The sequence below is a fragment of the Topomyia yanbarensis genome, chromosome 3 (assembly GCF_030247195.1).
Source record: "Topomyia yanbarensis strain Yona2022 chromosome 3, ASM3024719v1, whole genome shotgun sequence".
NCBI lineage: Eukaryota > Metazoa > Arthropoda > Insecta > Diptera > Culicidae > Topomyia > Topomyia yanbarensis.
In genome coordinates, this window is record NC_080672.1 from 97,423,774 (window position 1) to 97,444,858 (window position 21,085).

General features: G+C 39.5%; 1 long non-coding RNA gene across 1 annotated transcript; it reads right to left on the reverse strand.

Annotated features, from left to right (window-relative positions):
- Nucleotides 1-6,512: 6,512 nt before the first annotated feature.
- On the reverse strand, nucleotides 6,513-12,090 carry LOC131692397 (uncharacterized). Its single transcript, XR_009305975.1, has 3 exons — nucleotides 12,008-12,090; nucleotides 11,910-11,950; nucleotides 6,513-6,897 (listed from the first exon to the last, which is right to left on the reverse strand). It is a non-coding gene; the product is annotated as an uncharacterized LOC131692397 (long non-coding RNA).
- Between the last annotated feature and the right edge of the window lie 8,995 nt (nucleotides 12,091-21,085).

Genomic DNA, 21,085 nt, shown 5'->3' on the forward strand with positions numbered 1-21,085 from the left:
CAGTTCCAGCTCCATAAGGATATGATGAAAATCAGTTGAGCATTCAAAATAACGGAAATCTTTCCCGCTTCAGTCTGGTTTCTATTTTAATTTATATAATATATAATTCTGTTACAATTCGATCCCAAGTTCTTTAGATCACATGTTTTTTGATTTTTTTTTATTCATTTCGTTTATTTGATAGGCACAAATGCGTTAGCTTGGCGGTGCCGAATTCTTTTGTTTTTACATTTTGAATATCTTAAAACTAGGAGGTTACAATGTTGAAATATTTTTTTTATAAAAGAGAAAAAAATTACAGCTATCTTAAGACTAGAAAAAAAAATTCTATATATAAGAGAGGGGGCAAAAGATTTTTTTTATGAAAAATTTTAAAACAAGAATTCAATAGTAATAGTTTTTTAGGAAATATTTACAGTTATCTTAAAACTAACAATATAGTTTGGTACACAAAAGGGGGAACAAATATTTATGAAAAATTTCACAGATGTTTTAAAACTAGGGATACAATTCTATTTACAAGATGGGGGACAATAGTTTTAACAAAGAGTAGAAATTACAACTATCTTAAAACTAGGAATACGGAATACAAATTTGATTTTTTATCGGATACTTATGCTTGGTCATTTCCAAAATCGGTGTAGAAGTAGTTGTATCAAGGACAGGGGAGAGAAGGCGTAGATGGTGACCGGTAGAGAAGAGCAAAACTTGCAACTTTCGGGCAAACGGGAGATCAGCGAAACAAATTTGCGCCTCAGTCTAGTAGGTCGGATTGGCGGATGGTATTCTTCGGACCCGCGGGGAATCCTTCAAAGGGAATCCTTCGGACCTCGAGTCGCTCTCGCTTCCGATTCCGTAGTGATAAGGGCGACGGCGGTTACATAGTGGCAGTCTGAAGCTTATCGGTTCCACTTGGCAAGAGGAAACTTCTAAAAACGAGAAATAAAAAGAGAGGGGCTAAATTGGGATATTTATTGTTTTTATGAAAGTATAAATAAGGGACATATAGGGGAAATCACGATTTGCCAGCATATCTCGGACTGGGACATTGGGTGGTCTACCTCGGGCCCGAAGGGAATCCTTTAACTGAGACCTGGCGTCCAAATACCCGGCGCATACCCAGACAACGTGCTCGATGTCATGATAGCCCTCGTCACAAGCGCACAGACTACTCTCCGCAAGCCCAATACGCCGCAAATGTGCATCTAAGGTGTAGTGGTTGGACATAAGTCGGGACATTACACGAATAAAATCCCGACCCACATCCATCCCCCTGAACCAAGGCTTCGTTGATACCTTTGGGATAATCGAATGTAGCCATCTTCCAAGTTCACCATTGCTCCACGAGGTTTGCCAACTGTTGAGTGTCCTCTGACGACAAATACTAAAAAATTCGTTGAAGCAGATTGGTCTTCCGTATATGTCACCATTTAATGCGCCCACCTTTGCTAATGAGTCGGCCTTTTCATTGCCCGGGATAGAACAATGAGAGGGGACCCAAACAAAGGTAATCTGATAAGATTTTTCAGATAACGTACACAAGGACTCCCGTATCTTCCCCAGAAAATACGGGAATTGCTTTTTAGGCTTCATCGCACGAAGAGCCTCGATAGAGCTGAGGCTGTCCGAAATGATGAAGTAGTGATCTGTGGGCAGAGTGTCGATGATCCCAAGGGTGTACTGAATTGCAGCTAACTCTGCGACGTAAACTGAAGCGGGATCATTGAGCTTGAATGAAGCGGTGATAGTATTGTTGAAGATACCGAAGCCAGTGGACCCATCGAGATTTGATCCGTCAGTGTAGAACATTTTGTCACAGTCGACTTCTCGGAATTTATTATAAAATATATTGGGGATCACTTTAGGGCGTATATGGTCCGGGATTCCACGAATCTCTTCCTTCATGGATGTGTCGAAGAATACAGTAGAATCAGAAGTATCTAGGAAACGAACACGGTTGGGAGTATACGTAGAAGGATTAATGCTCTGTGCCATGTAGTCGAAGTACAAGGACATAAATCGGGTTTGAGAATTAAGCTCGACGAGCCTCTCGAAGTTTTCAATCAACAACGTGTTCAGAATGTCGCATCGGATGAGCAATCGATATGAGAGTTCCCAAAATCGATTTTTTAGCGGAAGAACGCCCGCCAGCACTTCGAGACTCATCGTATGGGTCGAATGCATGCAACCCAAGGCAATGCGCAAGCAACGATACTGGATTCTCTCCAGTTTGATGAAGTGTATGTTCGCAGCGGAGCGGAAACAGAAACACCCGCACTCCATCACCGACAATATCGTTGTTTTGTACAACCTGATCAGGTCTCCTGGGTGAGCACCCCACCATGTTCCAGTTATTGTTCGGAGAAAATTGATCCTTTGTTGGCATTTCTGTTTCAGATACCTAATGTAACATCCCCAGGTACCTTTAGAGTCGAACTAGACCCCGAGATATTTAAATGTGAAAACCTGGTTGATCGTTGCACCCATTAATAAAAGCTGGAGTTGCGCCGGCTCACGCTTCCTAGAAAAAACAACCAACTCAGTTTTCTCCGTGGAAAACTCAATACCCAGCTGAAGAGCCCAAGCAGACAAATTGTCCAAGGTATTTTGTAATGGTCCTTGCAAGTCGGCAGCTTTGGGCCCTGTAACAGAGACCACCCCGTCGCCTGCAAGTTGCCTTAGCGTGCATGAATTGGCAAGACAATCGTCAATGTCATTCACGTAAAAATTGTAGAGCAGGGGACTTAGACATGAGCCCTGGGGAAGACCCATGTAGCTAAATCGCGATGTTGTTAAATCGCCATGCGAAAAGTGCATGTGCTTTTCAGACAACAGGTTTAGCAAAAAGTTATTTAAAATTGGTGAAAGACCATGCTGGTGCAGCTTCTCTGACAGAATGTTGATAGAAACTGAGTCAAAAGCCCCCTTAATATCCAAGAAGACTGATGCCATCTGCTCTTTGTTAGCATAGGCCATTTGGATTTCTGTAGAAAGCAACGCAAGGCAATCGTTCGTCCCTTTGCCTTTGCGGAAGCCAAATTGTGTATCTGACAGTAAGCCATTTGCTTCAACCCAATTGTCGAGGCGAAACAAGATCATTTTCTCGAACAACTTCCGAATACAGGACAGCATTGCAATCGGCCGATACGAGTTGTGGTCGGAGGCTGGTTTTCCTGGTTTTTGAATGGCGATGACCTTCACTTGCCTCCAGTCATGAGGGACAATGTTACCCTCAAGAAACTTGTTAAATAAGTTCAGCAAGCGCCTTTTTGCAGTGTCAGGCAGATTCTTCAGCAAGTTGAATTTGATTCTGTCTAACCCTGGGGCGTTATTGTTGCATGATAAGAGAGCAAGTGAAAACTCCACCATCGAAAACGGTGTTTCGTTCGCGGTATCGGGAGGAGACGCGGCGCGGCACGTTTTCTGTACCGGGACAGAGTCCGGACAGATCTTCTTGGCGAAAGCGAATATCCAACGGTTCGAATATTCCACGTTCTCGTTGGTACTATTACGGTTACGCATACGTCGAGCCGTACCCCAAATAGTGCTCATCGCTGTTTCTCTCGTTAACCCGTCGACGAACCGGCGCCAATAACTGCGTTTTTTGGCTTTCATTAGACTCTTCATTCGCTTTTCTAACGACGCGTACTGTTGATAGCTAGCGGGTAACCCGTCTTCCCGGAAGGCCTTATATGCAGTGGACTTCTCCGCGTACAGCTCTGAGCACTCTTTATCCCACCACAGTGTGGAAGACCGTCCATGGGTATTCGCGCTGGATACTGGTTTAGTCTGAGCTTGATTCGCACTGTCGAGAATCAAGCCAGCCAAAAACCTGTACTCTTCCTCCGGAGGAAGTTCTTGAGTGGATTCGATTTTAACGGATATCGCGGTCGCGTAACTCTTCCAATCAATGTTCCGTGTGAGCTCATACGAGGCATTGATTGTTTTCGATGGTCTTGAACCGTTAGCAATTGAAATCACGATAGGCAAATGATCGCTACCGTGGGGATCAGGGATCACCTTCCACATGCAATCTAACTGTAGCGATGTCGAGCAAAGCGATAAATCCAACGTGCTTGCGCGTGCTGGTGGTGTAGGAATCCGCGTCATTTCTCCCGTGTTTAAGATGGTCATGTTGAAATTGTCGCAAAGATCTTGGATTAATGTTGATCTATTATCATCATGAAGACAACCCCATACCGTACCGTGCGAGTTAAAGTCTCCCAGAACTAGCCGCGGTGCCGGTAAGGATTCCGTGATATTACAAAGCGTTCGGTGCCCTACCGAGGCTCTAGGAGGAATGTAGATGGAAGCAATGCAAAGGTCTTTACCTTTGATTAAAACTTGACAAGCGACAATTTCAATGCCTGGTGTTGAAGGGAGGTTAATTCGGTTGAAAGAATAGCACTTTTTGATCCCCAAAAGTACTCCTCCATAGGGGTTTTCTCGATCCAGACGAATTATATTAAAATCGTGGAAGTTGAGATTTATATCGGAAGTTAACCAAGTTTCACATAATGCGAAAGCATCACATTTTAAACTATTTAGTAAAAATTTAAAGGAATCGATTTTCGGGAGGATACTTCTGCTGTTCCACTGTAGAACAGTGATCGAATCGGTGACCTCGTTCGATGACTTAGCCATCGAAGGATACGATCGCTGCAAGGAGGGGCCATTTAGTAGTCAACTGCTTCAAAAATGTTTGCACTATAGGAAGAAAACGTATCAGAAGGCTTTTAAGAGGATCAGTAACATTGAAAGCTGTGAAAATTAAGTCCACTATGTCAGAAAATTTCATTAGTCCGCTACTGGACTGAGTATCTGTTTGAAAAAAGGGGACACTTGGGGTTTTTGGTGTCCCTGGAAGTGGTGGGTACTCCTTGTTAGAATTAATATTTCCAAGTCCTGGAGCAAATTGCTTCGGCTGTAGTGAATCACTTCCGTTGGATTTATTGATTGTAGTTGGCGCACTCTGAGGGGACGACACCTTGGCACCCTTACGAGGCAATTTAGGGGAGGCTAGATTTCTCCTCTTCCTGGATTCCCCTGGGTTAACCAATGATGTTCCCTCTTGTGGGTCGTCAGATTCTTGCTCAACGCCAGCCAAAAGAGGAAAGGAATTTTCGGAAGGGACAGATGGCGAAGCATTCTTTAGCATTTCTGCATAAGAGTGCCTCGAGCGATCCTTAAGGGAGCGCTTAATTTTATCCCCGCGCTGCTTGTACGCCGGGCATGACTTGTAACCTCCATGATCGGTTACATTATAAATCTCGACCGACGGTGTAAATAATAAATAACTTAAATATATAATATGTACATATACCCTAGATACGTTTTGATTTGTTTACCTTTTTATAATATTTTGAATTATTTTTATTTTTTTTAATTAATAATTATTAGTATCACCCTATTGAAAATATTTATTTAAAATTTGAATTTGCTATAAAAATACCGAATGCCCCTCGATCCTTTGCGTGTCCCAATTATCCCACCGATACAATTGCGCCCTGCGAAAGACTGTTATCTCGCTCTGATAGCTAGAGTCATCTCGCTTGCTATGTACCGTGAAGAGCGGAAATATCCACCACCCAGGACTTCGTGGGATATATAAGCAGGAGCCGACAAGCATTCGGTCTCTTTTTTGGTAACAAAGTAACTAGTTTAAAATTCGGTATAGGTCGTTTTGGTTACCAAGTATTTTTTCAACAGTGATAGTGTTGGTGACAGTACGCGCTGTGTGCGGTAAAACTGTTAGTGCCAGTTGTTTCGCCTAAGTGGAAGAATCCTGACCGGCGATATCGGATCGAAAAGTTATCGAGGCCGGTACTGTTGAAAGGCCTGTGCATTTTACATTACCGACGGCTGATTCAGTGCAACATACGTTCGGTCTGTCACGACCGGCCCGTTCCGTCAATTAGCGGAGACACCACACCAGTCGGCGCAGCGTAGTTGACCCAATGGCAGTAGATACAACATGCTCAAGAGGAATGAGCGAATCAGGTGCCCAATATTGTTTCCTTTGTTTTCCTTCCCAACATTATTAACCCTTGATAGCACATGTAAAATTAAATGAAATGATGAACTAAATATTTTTCTTATGGTGTTGTTTTTATTATAATTATTTCTTAAGATTAATAAAATGTAGTGATCTAAATATTTTTCTTATTATATTTAAATATTATATGAGCCCTTTCCGCTCTCTAGTACTTTTGATTTCCGCTGTCGATATTTATATGGGAAGTGTTTCCGCAATTTTCTCCCGGATAGACCCTAGCCGAGCACGTGTAAAAAAGTAGTGCAAAAAAAACCGATATTGAATTGTTAAATTGTAACAAATGGCGCCCAACGCTAAATAATTATAAAAAGGTTTTCAATTTTAAACAAAATTGCAACCCTTTTTTACCAGGCTCCGGGAGGAATTGCAACCAATATAAAATTGTTTGAAATATTTTTACCATTTGCAGGTTATATTTATATGATTATATTTGTGATTCAAGTGATTTATATAAAGTGCAAAAAAATCTTTCCGGGTGATGATAATTACTTTAGTGATAAATTTTACCGTCTCTTTTGTTTGACCATTTACCAGAATTCAGCCTTTTTCATTTAGACTGACGGGTGAGATTAATTTCCGGGGATTGAGTGATCGTTACCTAGTTCTTTTGTTCTCATTTGAACGCTTTGTTTCGAAACCAATTGTTCTTTTTTTTCGTTTTGAAAATGGCAGAGGTTAATCTAAATTTTGATCAAGCAGTGGAATGGATGAAAACGTGGTACTACGAAATGAGGATAGATCACTTAGAACAAGATGAAATAGTTTTTGAAACTACAGTTAGATCCATCGTAATTCGCGAGGATCCCACGTTTTCCCGAAGAAAACGTAGCTTACGGGACCACCTAAAAATTGAAAAAGAAGAAAATAGGTTATACGATGCTCAACTGTCAGTTGACATTGAAGAAGAAATTCTTTTATGTCAGCAAAAATGTGCTGAAATTTGTGGTAGGCTAAAACGAAACGATAGCACCATAATGAGCCGGTGTAAAACACGATTGTCACACTACGCTCACCGTAGTTATCAGCTCCTTAACCAAACAAATAAGACTTCGGAACTAGAAAATACACTTAAAACATTATTTTTTCAAATCGTAAATACAATTAAATCAGAATTTCACCCTGAACTGGAACGCGACGGGAACGCAGACAGTGATCATGGAGATTTACTCGATGATGATACACCAGCTGGCGATGAGTCCGAAAATTCTTCGTCACCTGATGAATCGCAAGATCGAAAAAAGAAACGTAAATCGGTAGATATTGAAATGATAAATTCTCTCCAAGGTCGAATCGAGCAATTAGAAAACGAATTGGCAAGTATGCAGTGCCCGCGTAATACAGCCTCACCAGGGCCCTCAAAAAAGCAACCCTCCATTTTGAAATCAAAAGCAAATAATAACGCGTGTCTTGACCAAGCCGGTACATCATCCAACACAGCTAGAAATGCCACTTTTCATCCAACCCTCGATAACAATAACCCATTCTTCGTTTATGCGAACCCGTACCAATACTGGCAACAGTCAAGCAATCACAACCCAGTTCCAACCGATCCTCGGGCATGTAATCACGGTAGCAATAATTGGCAAGAAGTAATTAATAACCATAGGCAACCTTACAATCATTCTACGACAAAGTTTATTCCCACTCCTCCGAGTAATCACTCTCAGCAAAGGTTACCGGTGTCAAAATGGCCCATTTCTAAATATGATGGCGATGATCAGGGACTTAAACTTAACGAATTCTTAGAAATTATACAAGCATTATCTGTGGCGGAACACGTTTCCGAAACCGAGTTATTTGAGTCGGCGGTGCACTTATTCTCAGGTCCAGCACTCAAATGGTACATGACTATGCGTAGTACCGGTCGCCTTTTAAACTGGCAACATTTGGTGCTAGAATTACGACGATCATTTATGCATCCAGACTTAGACGCACTTATTAAAATGAAAGTCTACCAACGTAGACAACAAAGAAATGAAACTTTCCTTGAATTTTACCACGAAATGGAAAGATTATTCCGTACAATGAGCACACAATTGCCTGACTACGAGAAAGTTCAAATTCTATTGCAGAATATTAGAATTGATTACAAAAAACAAATAAATTTTATTCCCATCGCAGACTTGGCAACCTTAGTAGCGGCAGGCCAAAAGGTGGACGCGTTAAATTTTTCAGCCTATAATAAAGTTTTTGGAAACGAAAAATCACTAGCCTCGCTAGAAAATTCCAACTCCACCAAACAAACGAGAAAAGACAGGCAGCAATCTCAGCCTTCACAACAGCAATCGAGTTCGCGTAACGCACCCAAACCTATTACCAATCAGTCATTAAACCACGCGTCCCAACGCAATGAATCTCACACTCAATCTCTCAATGCCAATGCCGCTAGGAATTCTAACAGGTCTTTACTTACCCTCGAGGCCCTAATAGATGGCCATTGTCCACCACCCTCCAACAATTGTTTCAATTGTGGTAAATGGGGTCACAAAATCCAAACCTGCAGACTACCGAGAGGTGTGTTGTGTGAAAACTGTGGTTTTCGCGGATACCCTTCTAATAACTGTCCTTTCTGCATAAAAAACGGCATGGCTGCGAGCGAAAATCGCCGTCCGCAAAGCCAGTAATTGCGTATAAATTCCAATCCACATTTTTGTCTAATTTCCAAATTGCTCCAGAAAATGTTTATGAAACTACTCCATCAACATTCTCCATTTCATACCCTTATCCCAACGATAACCGACCGTGTACCACCGTGAGTTTGTACGGTAATAAGGTTCGCGCATTATTAGATAGTGGCAGCAATTTAACCATAATTAATAAATCGGTATATACACAATTAAAGTCTCCCAAAGTATCACCCCTACAAAACGCTATTTTACTACGCACGGCGAGCGGAGAGCAGCTTGATATTTTGGGACAATTATATCTCCCATTCTGTTTTAACGGGATGATGAAAGTTATTCCTACGCTGGTAGTCCCCAACCTTGCCATAAACTGTATTTGTGGCATGGACTTTTGGAAAAAATTCAATATTCAACCCCAGATTCACGAATGTCTCTCAGTGGAAGCCGATGACGAGTCGGCTATCAGTAACCATACGCCCCCATCAACAGTTCTCAATGCCGAGGAAGAAATTTGTATTGCAGAGATAAAAACCTTATTCTTATCGGCAAAACAGGGCGAACCACTTACATTGACTCCCCTAGCTGTTCACCGCATCGAAATCCAAGATGAGTGGAAGCGAAAACCTCCGATTAGACAGTTCCCCTACGTAATGTCTCCTCGAACTCAAGGGCTAGTCGCGGGAGAATTACAGCGGCTGCTTAAAGCAGGCATAATTGAACGCAGCAATTCTGAATGGTCTTTAAACTGCGTACCCGTTATCAAACCGAACAAAGTCCGACTTTGCTTGGACGCACGCAAAATAAACGAGCGCACTATTCGTGATGCATATCCTTTACCACACCCTTGTCGCATATTGGGGCAGCTTCCGAAAGCGAGATATTTATCTACTATCGACCTATCGGAAGCTTTCCTTCAAATACCTCTCGACCCACACTCCAGAAAATTTACGGCATTCAGTGTGCAAGGAAAGGGTCTATTCCAATACACCCGAATGCCATTTGGTTTAGTTAACAGTCCCGCCACGCTTGCCAGACTGATGGACCAGGTTCTTGGCCACGGCATTTTAGAGCCAAATGTCTTCGTATACCTCGATGATATTGTCGTGGTAACGGAGACATTTGAGCAACACGTGCGCTTACTGCGCGAAATTGCCAAGCGCCTGAGGCAAGCAAATCTAAGCATTAACATAGAAAAGTCCCAGTTCGGAGTCTCTGAAATCCCATTCCTAGGTTATCTCCTTGGTACGAAAGGTCTGCGTACTAACCCTGACAAAATCAGGCCAATTGTCGAATACGCAAGACCGGATACCGTAACCAAACTGAGGAGATTTCTAGGAATGGCGAACTATTACCGTCGATTTATACCAGGATTCAGTGGCATTACCTCTGCACTGACAGACCTTTTGAAAACTAAAACAAAAAAGATTATATGGAACGATCATGCCGAGAAAGCATTTTGTGACGTCAAAGAATTACTGATCTCCACTCCTATTCTCGGCAGTCCAAATTTCAACTTACCTTTTTCAATCCAAACTGATGCCAGTGACGTAGCTGTCGCTGGGATTCTCACCCAAAAACACGAAGAGGGGGAGAAAGTTATATCTTACTTCTCTCACAAGCTCACTACTCCTCAGAAAAATTATCATGCCGCTGAGAAGGAGGCACTAGCCGCTCTTCTAGCAATAGACGCATTTCGGGGCTATATTGAAGGCTATCATTTTACATTAGTCACTGATTCGTCAGCTTTAACACACATTCTCAACACTAAATGGAAAGTTGGGTCCCGATGCAGTAGGTGGAGTTTGGTTCTGCAGCAGTACGACATGACGGTGGCACACCGGAAAGGTAAAGACCATATCGTTCCAGATGCCTTGTCCCGAAGCACTGCTGCGATCCAGCCTTCCCCTGCCGCATCGTGGCGCAATTCATTAATAGCAAAAATACAACTTAAACCAGACGACTACATAGATTTTAAAGTTGACAACGGTCAACTCTACAAGTTTGTGACATCAAAAGGCGAACCCTACGACAGTCGCTTTGAGTGGAAACTAATTCCCGAACTGGATGAGGTCACTCAAATCATCAGGGAGAATCATGATGATGTATTCCACCCAGGCTTTGAAAAAACCCGCTCTAGAATTCAAAAGCGATACTACTGGCCCCAAATGGCCACAAACATTCGGTCTTACATTCAAAATTGTCAAACCTGCAAAGAAGTTAAACCAGCCTCCGTACCGGTGGCGCCCGAAATGGGTAAATTTAGGGAGGCCTCTCGACCGTGGCAAATAATATCTTTAGATTTTGTCGGTCCTTTGCCACGCAGTCGCAAAGGTAATCAACATATGTTAGTTATAACCGACTATTTTTCTAAGTGGGTTATGATACATCCCTTACGAAAGCTTGAGAGCTCAGCCATGTGTGCGATTCTTCGCGACCACTGGTTCTTTCGAAATTCCGTCCCAGAGATAGTAATTTCCGATAATGGAAGTCCTTTTATCTCTAAGGAATTTAAGAACTTGGTGGATCGTTTCGGAATAACACACTGGCTGAACTCCAAGTATCATTCTCAAGCAAACCCGGTCGAGAGGGTGAATCGAACGATAAACGCTGCCATTCGGACATACGTTCAAGATGATCAGCGCCTATGGGATACAAAACTACCTGAAATAGAATTAATCTTAAACACCAGCATTCACTCTGCTACTGGGTTTACTCCGTATTTTGTGACACACGGCCACGAACTTTCGGAAAGGGGGGCCGACCATCGCCTATTTCGTCACGGGAAAAATTGCTCAGAGGAGGAAAGGGAATCAAAGCGTAAACAAATGTTTACAAAAATCTACGATTTGGTCATCAAAAACCTGGCCAAAGCACACGAGACCGCGCGAAGGCATTATAACCTCCGACACAAACGGTTTTCCAAATCCTTCTGCCAAGGTCAACTCGTTTTCAGAAGAAACACTAAACTGTCTAGCGCGATCGAGCACTACAACGCGAAGTACGGCCGACAATACCTACCGTGCAAAATATCTGCGAAAGTCGGATCCAACTCATACCGACTGGAAGACCTATCAGGGAAAGATCTGGGGGTTTGGCCGGCCATTCATTTAAAGCCGGGGTAAAAAAAACACTAGGTCTTAATTTCATTCTTTATTTGGTTAGGCTGTATCCTTGTATCGGGGTGGGAAACTGAAAAAAAAGAGCTTTTTAATTGTAAAATATATACTCACCTGAAGCAATGAACCCCCGACGATTTCCCCGGTAACATAATCTAAAAAAAAGAGGTCCAAATTAGCCACCAAAACACCTTAAAAAAACATTTCCTCACCTAAAATAAGCAAACCTACTTTCGGTCATCCATTCTTCAACATAATGTTTTGTATTTGTTGATTCTCTGCTGTCATTATCGTTTTGACGTCTGACATTCTCCTCCGTTCAGGAGTTGACCTAACGGGTGGCACAAAAGTGGGTTCTATGAAAAAGAAAGGCAATCCGGTGCATTCGATGTTATATGTGAGGGAACACGGAGCACAGTGGGTCAAACCTGATCGACTATGGAAATTTATTATTAATCTAAATTCGATCAGTTCGTCGACAAACTAAAATGATCATAATTGAGAAAGCCTATAGAATAGGCATAATATTAGGGCGCCCTAGAATAGAGATAGATTTTTAGTTAAGGAATGAATGTCTGAGGAAAGAATGCGTGATGTGAAGCATGAGAGATAAGTGATTGATGTGAATGAAATGCCTGAATGTAAGATGTGAATGTGATATGATTGAAAGCGGACGAATGTAAGAATGAGCGAAAAAAAAGAACAAGTGGGTTTTAATAATACTTAGAAACTTTTGGTTTTAGTTTACATGCTAACGACCGGATAAAAGGAGAAGGGAGATGTTTTCTCGATATCTTTGAAATCTCCTTCCATGAGTAATTCACCTAGTCAATCTAGTCCACCTTTCTTGGCAGGAATTTGGATGAGTTCTGGTATTATGGTCAAATGAGGGAGTGGTATGAAATACTATTTTATCTTACGGATCCTGAGATTGCAAAATAGCACAATTAATAAAAATCACCCTGAATCACAAATATACTCTTCCGTGGCGAGTCTCACCAATTGAAAATCTTATAATACAGCAGAAAAGATCCTTTGGGAAAATCATTGTTCTGTATTAAAATGGATATTCAAAGGGCAGTAGGCCCACGATTTATAATCTGAAATTGGATACCCCAAATCAAACTTCTTTTGAACATGGCGAGTCTCACCGCTCTAAATTCAAATAATGTGGTAGAAAAGAGCTCCTTATGGATCAATCATTGTTCTACATTATCTTGGAATTGCAGTGGCAGCAGGCCCATGGCTTAGTCAACATATTTTAGATTTTTTTTATAAACATGGCGAGTCTCACCGCTCTGAATTCAAATAATGTGGTAGAAAAGAGCTCCTTATGGATCAATCATTGTTCTACATTACCTTGGAATCGCAGCGGCAGTAGGCCCATGGCTTAGTCAAAATATTGTCCCCAACATGGCGAGTCTCACCGCTTTAAATTCAAATAATGTGGAAGAAAAGAGCTTCCTATGGATCAATCATTGTTCTACATTACCTTGAAATCGCAGCGGCAGCAGGCCCATGGTGGAGCTTAAACACAACCAAAAAAAAATACTTTTTTTCTAACCGGCTCTGGGAGGATTGTAACCTCCATGATCGGTTACATTATAAATCTCGACCGACGGTGTAAATAATAAATAACTTAAATATATAATATGTACATATACCCTAGATACGTTTTGATTTGTTTACCTTTTTATAATATTTTGAATTATTTTTATTTTTTTTAATTAATAATTATTAGTATCACCCTATTGAAAATATTTATTTAAAATTTGAATTTGCTATAAAAATACCGAATGCCCCTCGATCCTTTGCGTGTCCCAATTATCCCACCGATACAATTGCGCCCTGCGAAAGACTGTTATCTCGCTCTGATAGCTAGAGTCATCTCGCTTGCTATGTACCGTGAAGAGCGGAAATATCCACCACCCAGGACTTCGTGGGATATATAAGCAGGAGCCGACAAGCATTCGGTCTCTTTTTTGGTAACAAAGTAACTAGTTTAAAATTCGGTATAGGTCGTTTTGGTTACCAAGTATTTTTTCAACAGTGATAGTGTTGGTGACAGTACGCGCTGTGTGCGGTAAAACTGTTAGTGCCAGTTGTTTCGCCTAAGTGGAAGAATCCTGACCGGCGATATCGGATCGAAAAGTTATCGAGGCCGGTACTGTTGAAAGGCCTGTGCATTTTACATTACCGACGGCTGATTCAGTGCAACATACGTTCGGTCTGTCACGACCGGCCCGTTCCGTCAATTAGCGGAGACACCACACCAGTCGGCGCAGCGTAGTTGACCCAATGGCAGTAGATACAACATGCTCAAGAGGAATGAGCGAATCAGGTGCCCAATATTGTTTCCTTTGTTTTCCTTCCCAACATTATTAACCCTTGATAGCACATGTAAAATTAAATGAAATGATGAACTAAATATTTTTCTTATGGTGTTGTTTTTATTATAATTATTTCTTAAGATTAATAAAATGTAGTGATCTAAATATTTTTCTTATTATATTTAAATATTATATGAGCCCTTTCCGCTCTCTAGTACTTTTGATTTCCGCTGTCGATATTTATATGGGAAGTGTTTCCGCAATTTTCTCCCGGATAGACCCTAGCCGAGCACGTGTAAAAAAGTAGTGCAAAAAAAACCGATATTGAATTGTTAAATTGTAACAGACTTAAGAGCATGCGGAGGGCCCCCGCAGTAAATACACTTCTCAGTTTCTCCACCGCAAGCGTCATCCTCATGTTCTCCCTCGCATTTGCCGCACCGTTTTTTATTGCCACAATAAGTGGCTGTGTGGCCCAGTTGCTTGCAATTGCTGCAGTTCATTACCCGCGGTACAAACAGGCGAACGGGTAAGCGAACCCTATCCAGGAAGACATAGTTGGGAAGAGCAGACCCGGAGAAAGTCACCCGAATCGAGTCTGACGGAGAATAAGTTGTCCTATCATTTTCTGTTTTTGCGGAATACAATTGCTTGCATTCCAGAATCTTCACCTTTTGAAGTGAAGGGTCCTTAAAGCAGCCAACCCTGTACTTCAACAGGTCTTCGCACTTTAGACCCGGTTCGGCAACTATTCCATCGATCTCCACTGCCCTACAAGGCACATACACTCTGAATTGTTTCGTAAAACGCTCGCTGCGAGCAATCTGGTTTGCCTGATCGAGGTCATTTACTATAACGCGTATCTTATTAGCTCGAACACGTGTTATCTGAGCTACGGCCGGGTAGTTAGCAGTCAGCTCCCGTGATATTTCTAGAATATTGGGCGATTTCGTGTAGGGCCGGAAATACACCACCCAGGGTCCATTTGAACTGGCTGGGTATGTTTTAATACGGGGAGGACTGGGGGAATCAGGGGAGGGAGTAATATCGGGTTTATCCGGTAAATCCATGGGAATATCATTCCCATCCAATGTTCCTTCGCCCTCGGCCATTAAGGCACGAGGATAGCACGTGGTGTAAACGAGAGATGAAACTTGTATTCAGGGGAAAGGGAAAAGTAGAGACCGATCGGGGAAAGGGAAATGAAAGAAAGAGAAATAATACTTAGCTTATATAGCGGCGTGTCCGGTTATTCTGGTATTCACTTCACCAGCCTGGGCACCGGCGAACAAAGACCGCCTCAAACAATGGTTGACCTTCACTGACAATATATATTCTTGTTCACTTTATGCACAGCACCAGAAAACGAACTGCTTCGATCGAGAGCTCGGAGAGTTATGACATGTTTCTGATGATACCATCTGAACTATATTTCCGCTTTACGCCAACGCTATAACTGGTGACCACAACAAATACGTCAAGGTTCACTTGATTGAAGGTTCAATTCGCCGGGTAGTCAGAGACAGCACCATTTTCATAACTTCCAGGGCAACGAAAGTTTAGTTTTGCAATAACCCTCCCATTGCTATGACGTGTCTTCAGAAGAAGTTATTCTACTTGACTGAATCTAGTTTTTCAGTTATTCTACTCTTTGCGGCATCATAGTACTTAAGAATAGTATATAGTACAGAGTATATTATATAAGCAATTAATGTTTGTGTAATGTAGTCTACAATTGATTGACGAATAAATAAATAAATAAATATAGCATGTGGCATACAATATATTTTTCACGGGCACCAGGCGACATATTTGTGATGTGATGTTAATGAAAATGCATTGTTTTCTCATAGTAAACTCAATTCAAACTTAGAATCGTTTGTGCTAAAACATGCTCCAACAGATTTGATTCAGATTTAGCGTAGGAATTCGTTGAAGAATAGCGAATTTTTCTAACTTGGCTCTGCGGTATTTAATTTTTTTCATAGATCCTTGTGCTACCCTAATATACAGTGTATATAGTATACCCATTAGACCGGCAACAATTTCAATCTGTTAAATAAAACGGTAATTGACTTCACATACCACTCGTCAAATATGAGCTTTTTTCGAAAACTCTAATTCACTCACAAGAGTTTTCAAGTTTGTATGTGAAAATATATGAAAAATAGGCAATTGAAACAATAAATTCAGTACAAAATGCCAGTATCATCTTGTGCATCTCAAAATTTGCAGATATATAGCTTAAGTTGTAAGGATCAACTTTGCCGAAGACTGCAAATTGATCCGATTTTGCAGTAAAAAGATATTCTCATATAAAGCAATGTGTTGCCTATCTTTCTCGCACATGCTTAGAATAATAAATTTAAAAAAAAATGGTTGGTCTTCAAAGTTAAATAACTTTTTAGGAAAACCTCCAACCAATATGCGATCTTCAACAAAGCTATTTGTTATAAAATAAACTACGTGAGTTTTGAGGTACACAGAGTTACTGTGAAATTTTTTATTGGAATTTAAGTTTTTATTTCCGAGTTTCCATATATATTAATATTGAAACTTGAAACCTCTTGTGGGTGAACTAGAGCTATCGGAAAAAGCTCATATTTGACATATGATTATCATTACCAATTACCATTCGAATTAGCAGTGTTCCGAAAAAAAGTCAAAATTGTTGCCGGTCTAATACCCATATACGGCATGTTTTAATGCTTCATATTTGTAGTGCTTAAAAGTTAAATAACAAAGCTTGCTTAAAGCTTATAGACACTTTCAAAGCTTGTATAAAGCTTGTAAAGATTTGTAAAGCTTGTATAGAGCCTATATCGAAAAGCTGTTATATAGTGAATATAATGCTTATTACAGTACTTAGTGGTTTCCTGGGTAGGAATCGACCCAGGAGTGGGCCGATGGGACTCATATTTGCTCTTGTCTCTTTAATGTTCGTCTTACTCACAATCAAAACAAAACTGTTATGGTCAAAACATCCAAAACGCGACGAATAAAGGTGATGCTTTAAAATAAATTGCTCGTCTGAATTCTAACTGATGTAAACTTTACTGTCATCGTCAACCTCATAAGGGTGCATGAACATTAAAATACAGCTTTTACAGAAGTATATAATTTATTATAGAGTTTTATTTACGCTTGATGCATATAGCAGTGAATTTCTAGTCAGTTTGCGTGTTTGTGATAGCAACATGTATGTCTGAATGCGTTTGGAACGTGACCACTGTTCATCCATTCTGCTCTAAATTTTTAAAAATTCATGCATTCGCTTATATGATATTATACGATATTTTCTAATAATTGATCTGCAGTTTTGCTGCATTATATCTGAGTCGGGCAGAGACAAAGTAGGTGAACTCAAAGTGCAAGGTGCGGAGCATATTTCTTGCTGTAGTATTTTCATCCTTTCTTATAATATGCCGATCCCATAAAATGTGTTTAAATATTCTCACGGATAATGTTTACTTATTATACTGTGTTGAACCTTCTACTCATTTGCTTAGGGCAATAAATAATACTTCTCCATAAACACAGAGCTAGGAGGGGAAAGTTAACTGTCAAAATTCACCTTCTCCGTAAAATCCACACAGTTCGCAGCAATCATCGAGAAAAAATTCTCTGTTGTTTATTACTATCAACAGCAGTTCTTATTCTGGAAAGCCAGCGGTTCTGAACCTTTTTCGTACCACGGACCCCTTAAAAATCACCCTGAGTTGCTGCAGATCCCCACGGATAAACATCGATTTTGTATGCTATCAATATGTTATTTTCAGTTTGTTGGGAAACAAGACTTGAATTTCAATATGCACTCAGAAAATATATTTTTCTTCGCGGACCCCCAGCAACGACTTCACGTAAACCTTACTGTTTAAGGATCCGCGGACCCCAGGTTGAGAATCACTGTGGTAGGCGATTAATTCTAATAGCGAATTATGGCAGTTCAAGTTTATGCCCTAATCCTAAGTTGTTCAAAAGATATTTTGAAAATCACAGGCAAATTTGAATAGCTTCAAAATTATATTTTGATGTTGAAGAACTTCTTTGTCTCTGTTCGAATCTTCCCAGCATTGTTTGGGTGTGCCCCTTGTTCGTTTTATATCGTGGTTACCGTTGTTCAATCATAATTTCATTGCTGGGAATAATTTAATGCTATGTTACTTTATCTTTAGTATTCTCATATTTGCTTTTACGATCATGCACGGAAATTTGATAATTTTATTGTTATCATCAGTTGTGTGTATATTATACTATTATAATCAATATGAATAATGTATTCTCGATCATCTAAATAATTATTAGCTATATATACTTCAGACTCTCAGCTGACAGAAACATACCCATAGAAAGCTACCAGTCACGATTAATATATTACTGTTTATAACCTTAAATAGTTTGTGTTTCATTGGAAATACAACGGCATCTATCGATTATTGTATCATTACTATCGTGTATTTGGTTCTGTACTGTTAGGAGCATTAGCGCACACTTGTAAATGCAACGTTTGTAGAAAAAAATTAAACAATCTGCAATTAATCGTTGCATTTTTTGAGGTACACTTGAATTACTGTCTATAGTTTGGTGGTTTCGTAATTCTTATAAGAAAAGGTATTGAGATAGTGTAAATATATAAATCTAGTCTAAACTGTGACGGAATCATTCATGGGAATATAGGCACCGCGCAACAATACATATATGTCACGTAGTTATACAGTGAAGACCCGATTTTATCCGCTCCCGATTTTGTCTGCCCCTGCTTTTGTCTACACCACGATTTTGACAGCTTTTTGAGCGAATCTTGTCAGCCTCATATATATATATATATATATATATATATATATATATATATATATATATATATATATATATATATATATATATATATATATATATATATATATATATATATATATATATATATATATATATATATATATATATATATATATATATATATATATATATATATATATATATATATATATATATATATATATATATATATATATATATATATATATATATATATATATATATATATATATATATATATATATATATATATATATATATATATATATATATATATATATATATATATAGCAGAGGTACCAAATCGAACTCGAGTAAATCCTTTCTTTATGTAAAAACGCTTTTAATCCACCTAACAGTGTGATGAGACATTTCTTATAACTCTTATCACTCTCTTCGGATATTATATCGTTTGAGAACATTTAGAATTTGATGTTTCGCGATGTTTTTGATAACACATACTACATGGGATAGTGGCAGGACTCAGAGAATCGCTCAAATCAGCATAGGACAACATCAGTGCTAGAAATCTCAAACCAAATCAATGGGAAAGCGAAAAATGGTCCATGGACAAGAATTATCGTTAATGCTCTGTTAATAAAATATCTAAATTGTGGTGGGAAAACTGAATTTTCCTAAAGGGGTTATTTATTTATCATTCGCATGTATGAAAAAAGCCTTATGTTTACATTTGTGAGTATCGCCCTTTTCACAAAAAAGCGTTGAAATGAAATCGCAGCTCCTGATGTCACGCTATCTCTGAAGTGCATGCGTGCATAGTTCCAAATTTTACTTCGACATCGACTTTTTCTAAAGGTGACTTCCCAGTAGTATCCTTGATTTGAATTATTATCGCTAATCCTAATGCCAAAGAACAAATAAAAACCTCTCGAAAACGAACCGTTTGGGGAAATCATCATCATTACTGGAATTTTCATTTTCACGAAACTTTTCGATAGCCTTCCGTCACTTGCGTTAATGCACTGGGTGCACAGTGCTCCGAAAATCTAGCGAAATCGTCTTAGGGCACCAGCGGGTCTAATACAAAGCTATCTACGCGGCGAGTTAAATCTGTAAAGAACACTAAAAATTATTTTCTATTCCATAATTTTCATTTCAGCAATTCGAGAGATCGTGCTCACCGCAAGCCATGAAAAATAGACTACGTAGTGAAGCGACGGTCACTATTTATTAAAAAATCACGGTTAAATAAAAAATTAAACTATTAAAAAATTTCAAATAGTTTATAATTTTCACAAACTTATTAGGAAAAATTGTTTAATAAGCTTTCGTAATATTGTGTAGGAAAAAAGCTGAAAATTTCAGTATTTTCTCTATCTGCAACGAAACGGTATACGAATTGGAATAGGTTCGCCAAATTTTGGAAGAAGTCTATAAAATAACCCCTTGAAAGCTACCTAAAAATTGTTGTAGTTCGATGCAATAAAAAAAAACATATTTGGCAATTCATATTTGGCTGATAAAATTGGGGTGTCAATGTATTATAATAGATATTCAGCGTTCGAAGAAGTTTCTGTGAACGAGTGTAGAACGACTTTGTTTCTACTTACTTGAAGTCAGCGGCGTAGCCAGAAATTCGGTTTGGTGGGGGTTTGGTGAAAATCGATCTTACTGTCCAAACGGCATAATTCCGAAACCATAATTTTTGAAGTTTTAAAATTATGCAGAATTATTTTCCAGAAAATAGTTACAAGGTTCGTATCTTTAGCGAATTTGTTGAGACTTTATTGTAGTCATGAATATTAACCTGAGAAAATTCACCATGCATACTTCTTGGACGATATACCGTCAAAATTATTTTATCAAATGATGCGCTGTTTAACGTTTGTAAAACTCATCGAAGATACTAAACCTCCGAAATTGGCGGTTTCAAAATGATGTTATCTTGACCTTAAATTACTGTTTTTAAACATTTGACCTATACATACAATTGGTCATACAACAAAAATCAAATGCTCATCAAAATCGATCAGAACCTGCTAGAGTCGAATGGAAATCGTAATTTTTCATAAATTTCTCTCTACATTCGGAAAGTGTTATCCTCGTTATTAATCATATTACGTTTTCGTCTCAACTCGACACATTCCCAAAATAAAAACCTGTTTTAATCCATCTAGTGGTGCA